Consider the following 13,914-nt stretch of genomic DNA (forward strand, 5'->3'; position numbering starts at 1 on the left):
TTTTCTGCAGAGACTGCCTCATGTCTGCCCATGGAAAGTTTCCTCCAGGACAAAGATGTTTTGAGTCAGCGACCCAGTGTTTGCTGAAAAGCACTGCCAGCTCTTTCCGGAGGCATAATGTTATGGAAAGAAAACAGGCCAGGCTGCCTCAGAGAAGGACAGCATGGCTTGTTTGTTAGAGGTCAGGCTGCGTCCCGCTCTGCCTCCCTGTGCTCCCAGTGCTCAGGTTTCAAAGCTGCATGGCTGCTCGCATCTCTGCTGCCCAAGGAGCACCTCACACGGCCCACTGTGAGTCACTGCAGGAACAGGCAGTAGGGCATGGAGAAAACTCAATCGTGTTGACTTAGGAACTGCAAGTGCAGCAGTTTTGCATTAAAATCTTGGGCCTGAGAACATCTGTGACAAGATTTTGGTCAAAAAAAGATAAACATCCAAACTAGACGCTGATCTGGGTGCATATCATGAAAGAGACTCGCTGTTTGGAAGTGGCTGGAGCAATAGGGGCATCCTCAGGTCATTTGGAAGGAGAGCTTTTTCCACAGCTATTATAAATGGTTTATCCTTACAACACATCCCGAGCAGAAAAGTTACCCTGATGTTCCTTCACACACCTCACCCTGCCTCCACTGCATCCCGACATGTAACACAACATGGTGCAGCTCCCCTACAAACACAAGGAAAGAGCTGAATCACTTAATATATTAATTGTTCTTTGTTATTATAATCAGAAAACTCTTCTTGTTTATGCACAAACAAATCAGACAGCTGTGTCACTGGTAGTACGAACAGTTCAAGTTATTGAAGCATGACATGCCAGCTTTATGAAGGTGCCCTGGCCCCAGTGCTGCAGGTGATGATGGGATGCACACAGTCATCTTTGCCTTTCTGTTTTTCACCTGTATACCTGCAGTTTGTGCACTGCTGGAGAGGAGAAAACCTAGCACCAACAACACTGCAAATTCCCAGCAGCTTCAAATACAAAGCGAACTTTGATGAAGTAAAGAGCACATTGTGTCTCATGTTTTTTAGACACAACCTTTGGCAGAGCCACAGAGTTGCAGTGTAAGAGCAAAATTTCGAAGGTTCAGGATTCTTTTATTTGCTCTTTCTAAGCCACCTGCTGCAGCATGCATAAAATTAACTCGATGGCTTGTTTTTCTGCACTTTCATTGCAACCCGAAGTTGCCTTTACAAAACACAGCCCTCATCTGTTGCCTTCTCCCATTCGTCACACCTCACCCCCAAGAAAAGGTCAGATTTGCATTGAGTGTATGAATCACAGAATCATAGAATCGTTTGAGCTGAAAGGAAACACTAAAGGCCATCTAGTCCAACTCCCCCACAGTGAACACGGACACCTACAGCTCCATCAGGGTGCTCAGAGCCCTGTCCAGGCTGACATGTACTATCTCCAGAAAGGGTGCATCTACCACCAACCTGGGCAACGTGTGCCAGTGCTTCACCATCCTGATGGTAAAAATTTTTTTCCTTATACCCATTCTAAACCTCCCTTCTTTTAGTTTGAAACCATCCCCCTTACTCTGTCACCACAGACCCTGCTAAAGAGTCTGTCCCCTTCTTATAGTTCTCTTTTAGGTACTGCAAGGCCGCTCTCAGGTCACCTTGCAGCCTTCTCTTCTCCAGGCTGAACAGCCCCAGCTCTCTCAGCCTGTCCTCATAGGAGAGGCGTTCCATCCCTTGGATCATTTCTGTGGCCCTCCTCTGGATGCACTCCAACAGGTCCGTGTCTCTCCTATACTGAGGACTCCTGGATGCAGAACACTGGTGAGGCCTCATCAGTGGAGAACAGAGGGGCTGGATGAACTCCCTTGACCTGCTGAAACAAAGTGGAAGATCACAGGAAAATTAATTTTAAAGGTTCTTATAAGAGTTCCGTGGTAATTTAGGGAAAAATCAAAGAGAAACAAACCAGGACAGGAAATTGCTGCTCTGACATTTCACAAAGAGCAAAACAGGGTCTCCAATCTCTGTCTCATTTTTCCAGATTCCAAGTCCCTGGGCGCTAAGCCATGGTTTGTGGGCTGACTTGTAGAGGGCTGTACCCCATTCAGCAGCTGCATGGGCAGCAATGCCCTGCAGCTCCCAGCTGCACACATCTGGCACCCACCAGCCCCATGCCAGCAGGACACAGCTCCAGAGTGGCCATACTAGGGCTCAGAACACTGGGAAACACAGAGGCTTTACTTCACTTTTTGGGAATCCCAATAGGAAGAAGGGGAGTAATATAGACACAAGTTGTGGCAATTGTTAATCCTAACCCCCAGATGCTTACAAACCAGGAACTTCCATGTGAGAGTGCATGGAAGTCTGCGGAGCCCATTTGTAATTGGCCTGTGGGTTTTTGCATGTGGTATCTTTTGTATTCAAGGGTAATTACGGATTGAGTTCCAGATCTCAGTGACTGCTTACAAATCATATGTATATATTTATAATATATTACATATAAATAAATATGTGCTGGACAAACAAATTGGGGCAAGGTTGATGTCCTCCACATGGACTGCTGAGGGGTATTGCCAGGTCAGGTCATGGAGATGCCCACTGACTGGGGCACACAGTAAAGCAATTATGGCAATTCAACCTTCATGATTTATTTATTGTGCAAAATACTTTTTTTCTCCTGATTCCAGTTAGGAGTGAAAGGACACACAGCCACTGACTGTACCCTCTGATTTCTCCCTGTTAAAAGCATTTGTCACTGTGATGCTGAGTGACACATTACCTCTTTACTGCAGCTCCAGGCTTTACACAAAGCACACTCTCGACATGCTTCTGCTTTCTGAATGTACAAACTACTTCTCACCTTGGTAAGGCACAACATTTTCTTTCAAATATATTTAACAAGAAGTCATTTTCTCTGTACTAATAAATCTCCAGACTACAAAAAAAAAAAATCCCTCTATAATACAAAAAAAAGAAAAAAAAAAAAGAAAGACAGAAAGAAAGAAAAGTCCTCAATCTGCGTACTGCCTCTCTCTAGTGGATACAGCATGTTTTCTTCTTTGCTTTTGAGGATGTTAAATCATTTTAAAATTGCCTGTGAGGACGCCCTGTGCCTCAGCTCAGTACTTGGAAACAAAGAGCAAAGGCACAGCCTTTGTCCCACACCAACGTCAGAAGGTACCACACCTGGCTTCAACAGAAAGCATTTCCCAGGTGCGACTCCCAGCTGAGAGTTTCTTCTCTGTGGGAACTGCAACCCTCTGCAGGTGGTCTGGGGCACGGCACACAGGTGTATGGCTGTCGTGGCACAGAAATGTAAATGGCACTGCAGCTTTCTGTCGCAGTGAGGAGCAGGGTGGGTGCAGTGTGTTGCTGGAGTCCCTTGTAACATCCTCACACCCTGCTTCAACAGGAGGACAGAAGCTGCCTGTAGTCACTGAATCACAGAGTCCTCTAGGTTGTAAAAGACCTTCAAGACCAACCTGGCCTACCAAGTCCTGACACTAAATCATGTCCCTTACTGCCATGTCCACACATCTCTGAAATCCCTCTAGAAGACTCCGTCACTACCCTGGGCAGCCCATTCTAATGCTTGACCTCCTCATGAAAAAATTCTTTTTCCAGCCAGTTGAAACCTCCCCTGGTGCAACCTGGGACTGTAATGTCCTTAGCATGCCCACACTTCACTGTAACTCTCTTCTGCTGTTAGGAAATCCAGAGTACTGACCTACTCCTGTCATCACTGGCAGACAGGCTTTCCATGTCTCTCACATCTCTCAACCTCTAGGCAAGAGCAGGCAGAACAACATCCCTCCCACTGTAAGCAAAGAGCAAGTTCAGGACCACCTGACCAGACTGAATGTGCACAAGCCCATGGGGCCCAATGACATGCAACCCAGGGTCCTAAAGGAACTGGCTGATGTGGTTGTCAAGACACTGTCCATCGTATTTAGAAAGTCATCGCTATCTAGTGAAATCCCCAGTGATGGGGGAAAAAAAAGGGAAAATCACTCACATTTTTAAGAAGGGTGGAAAGGAATACCAGGGAAACTACAGGCTGATGGGCCTCACCTCCATACCTGAGAAGACTGTGAAACAGAGCTTCCTGGAAGATATGTTAAGGCACATGTACAGTGAAGATGTGGTCCGTGACAGCCAGCACAGCTTCACCAAGGGCAAATTATGACCAATCTGGTGACCTTCTACAATGGATGATGGCATCAGTGGACAAAGACAGAACAACTGATGTTGTCTACTTGGACACCTGCAAGGCCTTTCACATGGTCCCAGATCACATTCTTATCTCTAAATGGAAAGATATGGAATTGAAGGGTGGAATGCTCAGTGGGTAAAGAACTGGTTGGGTGGTTGAAGCCAGAGGGTCGTGGTCAATGTCACTGCACTTGGGTTGAAGCAATCCCTGATACGTGTACATAATGGGAGAAGAACTAAGTGGGAGCAGCCCTGTAGAGAAGGACTCAGGGGTCCTGGTGGATAAAAAGACAGAAGGCCAGCAGAATCCTGGACTGCATTGAATGAGGCAGCAGGGAGAGGGAGAGGAAGGGAATTGTCCCCCTCTGCTCTGCCCTCGTGAGGCCCCATTTGGAGGGACCTAGGGCCCCCAGCACAAGAAATACATGGAGCTGTTTGAGCTGATCGAGAGGAGGACATGAAGATGATCAGAGGGCTGGAGCACCTCTCCTATGAAAAAATGATGAGGGAGCTGGACTTGTTCAGTCTGGAGAAAAGAAAGCTGTACAGAGACCTCATTGTGGCCTTCAAGTACTTGAAGGGAGCTTATAAGCAAGAAGCAGAGTGATTTTTTACATGTCCTGATAGTAATAGGATCAGGGGGGATGGTTTTAAACCAAATGAAGGGGAGATTTATGTCAGATGTTAGGAAGAAATTCTTTACTCAGAGGGAGGTGAAGCCCTGGCACAGCTGCCCTGTTAAGCTGTGGTGCCCCATCCCTGGAGGCACTCAAGGCTGGGTTGGTTGGGACACTGGACAGCCTGAGCTGGTGGGGGGCAGCCCTGGCACGGGGCAGCCCTGGCACTGGGCAGCCACGGCACGGGGTTGGGGCTGGGTGGGCTTTGAGATTCATTCCAACCATTCTATGATTCTATGATCTCTGGGCTCTCATTCTTAACACTAACAACCTCAATGTTTGTTTCTGATTTTTAAGGTCTGAGTTCAGGCACATGGTGTTGGTAGCTACTTGCACCTCAGACAGCAGATCCTTGTAGTCTCACTGTCTTTTAGCAAACCCCACCTGCGAAGCCTGTTTAGGGTATTTTTGTTGTTAGAGGCAGGCACACAAGGTGCTGTAGGTAGTGAGGGCCAAGCTCTGACTAACGAGATCTGCTTATCAGGAGAGGCTGGGACACCTTGCTACCCAAGGACAGCTTGTCTCCTCAAGGAGTTCTTCTCCAGAACATGACCTACTTTCTTCTCCTCCCCACTGATAATGCCTCAGACGGAGCTCATTCCTGAATGTGAGATTAAAGTAAAAAATTAACAAAACCACAAAACAAAATAAAGCAAAAGCAAGCCATAGTCTTTATCCAGAAAACCTGTTGTGAAATACAAAGCAATGATTTCTCTGACACATCAGGCAGATTTTGCTAGTCTTGGCTGTCTTCCTGGTGCCATACAAAGCACTGTGCTTCCTTCAAGGTGTGCAACAGTGGAGAAGAGGGTAGGAGTAAAAGTAGGGGTACAAGCAGGGCTTCAGGGGCATTGCCATTGCCTTGGTGGGCGACGCCAATGCAGACCTCTCTCCCATAGGTAGGAAAACACTTCCACATTCTGCAAAACTCTATTTTAACAGAATGAAAAATACCTGAGGGCACAGTCGAACGAACTGCTATTGACACTCACTGAGTTTTCAAGAGAGATATCTGACCTCCACACTTCTATTTGAAAAGAGGGAATCTAGCCACCTTGAAATCAAATATTGTGCTCTCCTTCCCAAAGAGGCACCAGGAACACCTGCATGTGTCCCACCACATCACTGCCTTCTGCTCATATGCTTCAGAATTCAGGGACCAAGCTTCAAACACTCTTCTAATTACTCTTCAGGTCTTTCAATAATTAAGAATGTGGGAATATAAAAATAAAAAGCCAACAAAAATAACACACCACCAACAAACACAGAAGCCTGCAGGAAAGAAAAAGATATTTCATATCTAGTTATTGGCTGTTTGTGGTTTCTTCCTCCATTTTTCAGGAGCTCTGTCAGACTGGCACCAAAATCATGGTGGCACCACCATGGATGTCTGAGGCTGAAGGGTTTCATGGCACACCCTAGGCATCAGCTGGAAGCCCTGGATGTACCCACCAGCAGTGAGTCCTGCCTCAAATCTCAGCATAGGAATGACATACGCTACTTTCATGTTATTGAATTCCCACTCTATCCTGCTCTTCCTCCAGCATCGGTGACAGCAACATTACCTGAAAGCCTGCTTGGAATACATCAATACAATGTCCTGGCATCAGGCCAGCAAATAATTAGGGTTCTTTTGCCAACACTTAAAATCTGTTTTCTGATAGTTATCCAAACTTCTTTACTTGGTTAGCACACTCAAGAGTAAGAGTCATTTTTAGCTCCTGGCTCCAGCTATAAATGATGAAAGACAGACGGCTTTGCAGGGTAAGCAGTGCAGATCTTCTTAATAAGAAAAAAAGTCCAACATACATTTCATAATGCAATTATGTATTAACATGGCACCCTCAGATACATACATAAATACAGTGACTTATTGAGAATTTCTGGCACAGAAGTAAAAATAAATTGTAATCTGATATATGTATTTCTTCCTTCTTTCTCAGAGCATTTTTCGTCTTCCAACTCTGCTCAATTCAATTTTTCCATTACAAAATTTATGGCCCTGATTTCTCTACACTGAATTAGCCTGGCTGACTTCAAGCTGATGTGTATCAGCGGCAGCACAAAGAAAAGCTGTGGATGCAAAATGTCTGCAAGACCGAGGCTCACACACCCTCCCAACGTTCTGCTGAGTAGCAGCACTGTCATTAGGAAATTGCTTTGAATTTTCTAATAGAATTACAAAGGCAAGAGGAAATATACTGAATTCCATCCCTGCAGAAGTCCAGCATCATAAATGACTCCAAGCACTTCTCAGCTGCAATATTATTCAATTAAACAAGTGCTCCATCACCTGGGGAACATTATTACACATAGGGAAACACAAAGACAGGAAATGTACTCTGTGAGACAAACATGGACCGCAAACAGAAGACAGGAAATTACTAATTAAAGCCAAGTGAAGTGGGAGATGCCTGTCCAAAATAGTTTGCAGTGTCCCTACACTGAAATTCATGCAGATCCACAAAAGATGAGTTTTGCGCCCTCTCTTAAACAGTGTAGCCAAATATAAACATTGAGTTTTGCCCAATAAGTAAACATGAAAAATCCTCATATATATCTATGAGGATTACTCAAAGCAAATTATGAAAAGAATCTGCATCAAAAAAAAAAAAAAATCAAAAAAGAAAGAGAGAGAGAGAGAGAGAAAATCTTTGAATTAATTGGAAGGAGGGCTTGAGATCTGGTGCTTATACAGTGTCAGGAGGGAAGAGTTTGGGGAACTCCGCAGGATTCCTTCCTTGACCTTGCTGTATCTGTTTGTGGTTTTACAAAAAAAGAAAAAACAACCTGACCAAACCACTGTAAGTGCCATTAAATGTATCTTTATAAATTTGACACCTAAATGACAACAGTGAACAATGCTCCATATTTCTGTGTTGATGTCTAGCACATTTTAGAGAAAAGAAAATAACTAACGTTTCTGCTAGAAAATGTTTATTTAAAAATAAGTATCACACTTTTAACCAGTCTATGCCAGGATATACTGAGTGCCTTCAGGCAACAATTCTTCAAAAAAGCAGGACCAAACCAGCAAGCCTTTTGTCTCAACACCTGCTACTTTACCCAGTACTTAATAGTAGCTGCACAGTAGAATAGGAAAAGCTTGGGCACAAGCTCAGTCTTCTTCCTTCCCTGCTTCCTTGTTTCCTTTCTTTCTTGTTTTCTTTCTTTATCTTCCTTCCTTTCTTCATCTTCCTTCCATTCTTTTTCTTTATTTCTCTCTTCCTCCCTTCCCTTCCCTTCCCTTCCCTTCCCTTCCCTTCCCTTCCCTTCCCTTCCCTTCCCTTCCCTTCCCTTCCCTTCCCTTCCCTTCCCTTCCCTTCCCTTCCCTTCCCTTCCCTTCCCTTCCCTTCCCTTCCCTTCCCTTCCCTTCCCTTCCCTTCCCTTCCCTTCCCTTCCCTTCCCTTCCCTTCCCTTCCCTTCCCTTCCCTTCCCTTCCCTTCCCTTCCCTTCCCTTCCCTTCCCTTCCCTTCCCTCCTTTCTCTCTTTCTCCCTCCCTCTCCCTTCCATCTTCCTCCCTTCCTTTTTTTTTTTTATTTTTGCCTTTTCCTTTCCTTTCCCCTTTCCCTTTCCCCTTTCCTTTCCCCTTTTCCTTTCCCCTTTCCTTTTCCTTTTCCTTTTCCTTTTCCTTTTCCTTTTCCCTTTCCCTTTCCTTTTTCCTTTTCCTTTTCCTTTTCCTTTTCCTTTTCCCTTTCCTTTTCCTTTCCCCTTTTCCTTAATTTACTCCTTCTGTCCCTCAGAAACGTTTTAATTACTCCAAGGTTAATTAAAAACGGGAACAAAATAATGCCAGACTTCCAGCAAAACACATTTTGCTCATGTGCCATCTGCAATTACCACAGCTCATCTTTCCGGCCGTGCCCCTTGTGCCAGCTCAACGCAGTTCGAATCATCCAGTGTCACAACTTGACTCAAGTACCGAATCGAGAGCATTAACTCGCGGCGCGGCGCGCTGCTGCCTCCCGGCGGAGGTTGCGCACCGAGCAGGGCGGCGCAGGATCAGAGCAGCACCGCCGGGCTTCAGGAACAGACTTAGACTGTGCTGTTGCTGGAGTCTCACACAAAAATACTCTGGGGCTCAAAGCTCCTGAACCAGCCACACGCTCCCAGGGGTGCAGCTTCACTCCGGGCAATGTTTATTCGGTATGTGTTCACCACTGTAACTGCATCTCACTTTGTTCTTCATTGCGTGCAACAGACTGCAGCCACACTCATCTGCATGAAACCAGCGTGAAAACCACTGCCCTTGTAATAACAAAGAATTTACTGAGTTTCCCGAGTGCAGACAGTTGTTCATTGCAAGAGGCTGAGAACATGGCTGCATCTGTACTGTCCATGTGTAAAGTGCCAGAAATACCACGTTTCCAGCTAAAAGGAATTCACTCATTGATGCACACAACTATTTCCTCCTGCCACATCACTTGAATATCCAGATAATGGGAATTTCCTTCAAACTCTTCATCAAAAGGGCTTCTAATGCCTCACCTTTAACTAGATGAGATGTCTGCAAATGCCCAATATTCACCTAAGGCCAATCACACCAACCACATCTCACTCAGTCTTCAGAGTTATGACCCTTTATCCTGCAAATAAAACGATGCAGCCCAACATCAGCTGTATCTCATCCTAACGTTATAAACACATTCTGATCACTGTGCTCTGTGCTTAAAGAATTCCTACAGACAAGCGGATCGTCAGTAAAGGTAAGTAAGCCCTGTGGTCAACTGAGATCCCAAATATTCTCTCCACTTTGGAATAAATCCAACATTAAGGGAAATGATTTTGAAACTGTGGCAGTACTACTGGTTCTGGACTGGATACTTGTTAACTCCCGGCTGGCTGCTGAAAATAGCTTCCAGCCATACATGCGGCTGCAGCACTGGAATCTGCTGAGTTTGCTGGAATTTGCTGGAATTTCAACTGGGCTATTTCCCCACCACTCTTGCCCAGATCAAGACTGCAACTCCCTTTCTTCTGGGAAGAAAATGAATCAGTTCCTTACTGACATTCATTCTGTGTCTCCCATCGAATTTATCATCTGGTATTCACCAGAAAATAATGTCTAAATACCTTTGACAGTTTTGCAGACATTTTTGCATTAGCACTACACTTCTCTTTCCATTTTGCCTTACATTAACATTGCATTCTTACACATTTTCATATCAGAATTTTCCCCCAGAGGAAGTATACCTTCCACTTGTAAGACATTCTCAGGTGAATATCCGAAAGTAGTGAACCTTTGTAGGATTTTCACAGTTTCATTACAATAAGCTCTAGAAAAAGCAAGTACTGTGGAATCTGTATGTAAACCCTGTACAAGCCTATCAATTGTAGATCCTGAATACATGCAAATAAAGTCTGTCCTTGTCACAGAATGAGTAGCTCTGGTACACCGTGCAGCAAATAATCAAATAGCCCTGTGAGCAATGACTCAAATATTTAAACCCCAAAGCCACAGTTTTGCATCTATTAATTACTTTGTGCAGCCACCCCATGGTGGATGCAGGAAGGCTCTCCCTTGCAGACCCCCACACATAGCACCACAATCACAGCCTTTTACAGCAGAAGCTGCCTTGAACTCTGATCACAGACTAAAAATATAAACATAAATACCCAAAGAAGGGCAGCCCAAGCCTCTCTCCCTTCCATATTTCAGGTCTCCCCTTTGCAGACTAATAGCCCGCCACATTTCTGCACCTCCACATCTAGCTGCTGTTACCCAGCAGGCATCACAGCAGGCAGACATCTGCAAAACAATTTTTCAGGGGAGTTTTGTAACCCTAGTGATGCCTTTACTGCTAACTGTAATCATTATTTTCTCATCACAAGACCCCGCACTGCAGAATTTACACGTAAATCCAGAGGATTAAAGCTCCAGTTAACTCCACACCTACAAGTAGCTACTCACCGTGACATTTTGCTTCTTCAGCTTCTGTAGCATTTCTTTCCTTTTCTGTGTAGCATGCACCAGACATACAGCAAGTATGTAAACTAAACAAAGAATATAGCAATGACAATGACAGCTGCCTTGTCCATCAGGTAAGGAAACCTCTCAGGGGGAAGAATCTCAAGCCAGGTGGAGATGGATGTCCCAAAGCAGTATCTGGAGCTGATCTCTGAGTCAGCCAGGTGACTGTGCTCCAAAGGGAGCAATGGGGGTTGCAAAACCCGCTGTTAGCCTGGCTGGGCTTTTTCTGAGTTCCCTTTGAGATATCTGATAAAAGCAAGGCCTTACTCTTAAGGCTTTTCTTCTTATACGCAGAACTGAACAAATTGAAGGAAATCTTACCTCTGTGTTCTTATAACTGTGGGTAGGATTACTTAATTAACTAAGAAACACGACCACATTAAATGTTCTGAGAAAGCAAACTTTGAACTTCTGAAGAATTACTGGTTGCACATTCTTTGTCGGCTGTTTATCATTACATTGAAAAGAATATGACAGTGTGAGTCCTCTCTTGTAGCCTTGTTTTCCCTGGGAGTCTTTAGCCCAAGGCTCAGGAAAACAGGATCTTAGGAGCTTTTTGTCACACGAAGTCATAACCATATTTCATCTTTTTTACATGTACAGGGGCATGGGATACAAGCCGGTTCTGGGAGCTGTCACATAAGCAGAACCAGCCAGGACAGTAGGCCTTGGGGTGCTTCTTGAAGAGGAAATATCTCTCAGCCATGCTTTGTTGTCTCTGACATCCCAGGGATTGTTCAGGCTCTTATTTTTTTCAATGTCATGTGTGATTTCAAAGGTTCCCTACCTTCTCTGTGCTCTTTGCACAAGTCCAGACCAAAGTAAGCATACCAGCTTGGCCATGTTCAGCACTTTCTTTGTCACATTTCCTCTTTTTTTTTTTTTTTTTTTTTTTTTTTTTGCAGCTTCTGTTTGGACCTCCACACTGAACCCAGCAACCATATCCTGGGCCGTATCAGAAGAGGAGTGGCAGCAGGGAGAGGGAGGGGATTGTCCCCTTCTGTTCTGTCCTTGTGAAGACCCATTCATAGTACTGCATCCAGGCCCAGGACCCCTAGCATAAAAAAGATGTGGAGCTTTTAGAGTGGGTCCAGAGGAGGCCACAAAGATGATCAGAGGGCTGGACCACCTCTCCAGCTCTGAAGAAAGGCTGAGGGACCTGGGCTTGTTCAGTCTGGAGAAGAGAAGGCCTCACTGTGGCCTTCCAGTCCTTGAAGGGAGCTTGTAAGCTGGTAGGGAACCCACTTTTTCCCCACCCTAAAAGTGGTAAGGGGAAATGGATTTAAGCTAAAAGAGGGGAGAATTATGTTAGATGTTAGGAGAAATTCTTTACGCAGAGGGCAGTGAGGCCCTGGCACAGCTGCCCAGAGAAGCTGTGGTGCCCCATTCCTGGAGGCGCTCAAGGCCAGGTTGGATGGGGCCCTGGGCAGCCTGAGCTGGTGGGGGGCAGCCCTGCCACTGGCAGGGGGTTGGGGCTGGGTAGGATTTAATATCATTTCCAACCCAAGCCATTCTGTGATTCTATGATTACTCTGAGCAGCATATTCTCACTGTGAGAGCTCCCCAAAGTGACCAAGTAACTATCTTTATGCAAAGCAGGCTTCAGAAATGCCCCAAGCCCCTGCCACAGTTTCCCAAAACCTGTTGGCTTTCAAATCTATGAATTTGGTATATGCAGTCTTCAGAGAAACACAAAGGTGGTGCTTAAACTTTGTTGCGTTTTCAGAATGGGAAATTGGTTACTAAAAACCAGACAACAGCTATCACAAAAGGCTGAGACGCACCTAGCAGATAAAATAATCTGGGCAGAACAGCTGGTCTCCGAAGTCCTCTTTTTTCTCAGAACAGATAGTGAGCTAGAAGTTAAAACCAGGAAATGCCTGGCCTGGAATTTTCTGTGGTGTACTAAGCACACAGTTGATTGCCTGGCAAGGAACTGCAGGACCCATCTGTCTAATGTTTTCTTTTTTATTTCTTCAAAGGAATGGGCAGAGCTCAGAATGCCTATGTTTCGGTACATAACTGTATGCTTTTCCTTCTACCATCCTGCAGCTAACTGGGAAACCCTGTTTTGGGCAGGGGAAGAGGTCCCATGTCTGCCTATAATCCGTAAGGTTAATGACAAGGTAAAAAAGAGGGGATGGATTCTGGTGATGTTTCTTCCCTATGCTGCCCAGTGCCATAATCAGAGGCAATGAGGGCAAATGGAAATGCAGGAGACTTCATCTAAACATAAGGAAAGCATTTGGTTGTTCTGTCTCTGGGGTCTCCATTTTTGCATTTTTGGAGACATTCAAACCCCTACGGACATGATCCTGAGCAACCTGCTGAAGGTGACCATGCTCTGAGCAAGGGCTTGGGCTGGGTTCTCTTCGGGGTTCCCTTTCCCTGAAGGCAGCCACCCCACCCTTAATGTGTGGAAGGTGTTAAGGACTCACAGAAAACAAACAGATCTAATTCAAGGAAAAAAAAAAAAAAAAACCCACAAAAAAAAAGCATTGGACTGAGCAGTAAGTATTACACGCAATCTCAATAACTGACTTAAAGATCTTTATCTTTTGCATCACAGATTTTCTCACTTAGAAGGGCAGGATACATCATTCAGAGGAGCTCTAGAGGAGAGGCTAATGGAAGGATAAAGCTTGTTTATCTGGGCAAAATGGAATTCCATCTGGTGCACGTGGCTGATATTCTGTCCCAGTCACTTCATTCTTTGAATCTTAGGTTGAATCTCTTCTATGTGCTGCTGGAGGCCTGGGTAAGGTGTCAAGAGGAATTCCACTGACCCCTAGTAGAAGAATTTAGCTAATGAATGCTGTTCTGGATAAACCTCTAACCAACATGTGGCCTGGGAAACTCAGCTGTAGTCAAGCTGATGGATATTGGAGTACTACCCAGTGCCCTTACCTGGCGCCAAGGATGCAGAAGTCTCCTCCAGCAAGACACAGCCTGTGGACTTCCTCAGCAGGGGGAAATGGAATTTTCAGCATTAATCTGAATGTGCCCAGTTGCAGTGTGATACATCGTTATTTGCCATGCCTGAAGTATGCATGCAGCCTCATGTTGGAGACGCAAGATAGATAGACACAG

The sequence above is a fragment of the Gallus gallus genome, chromosome Z, assembly GCF_016699485.2.
Source record: "Gallus gallus isolate bGalGal1 chromosome Z, bGalGal1.mat.broiler.GRCg7b, whole genome shotgun sequence".
In the NCBI taxonomy this organism is placed as follows: Eukaryota; Metazoa; Chordata; class Aves; order Galliformes; family Phasianidae; genus Gallus; species Gallus gallus.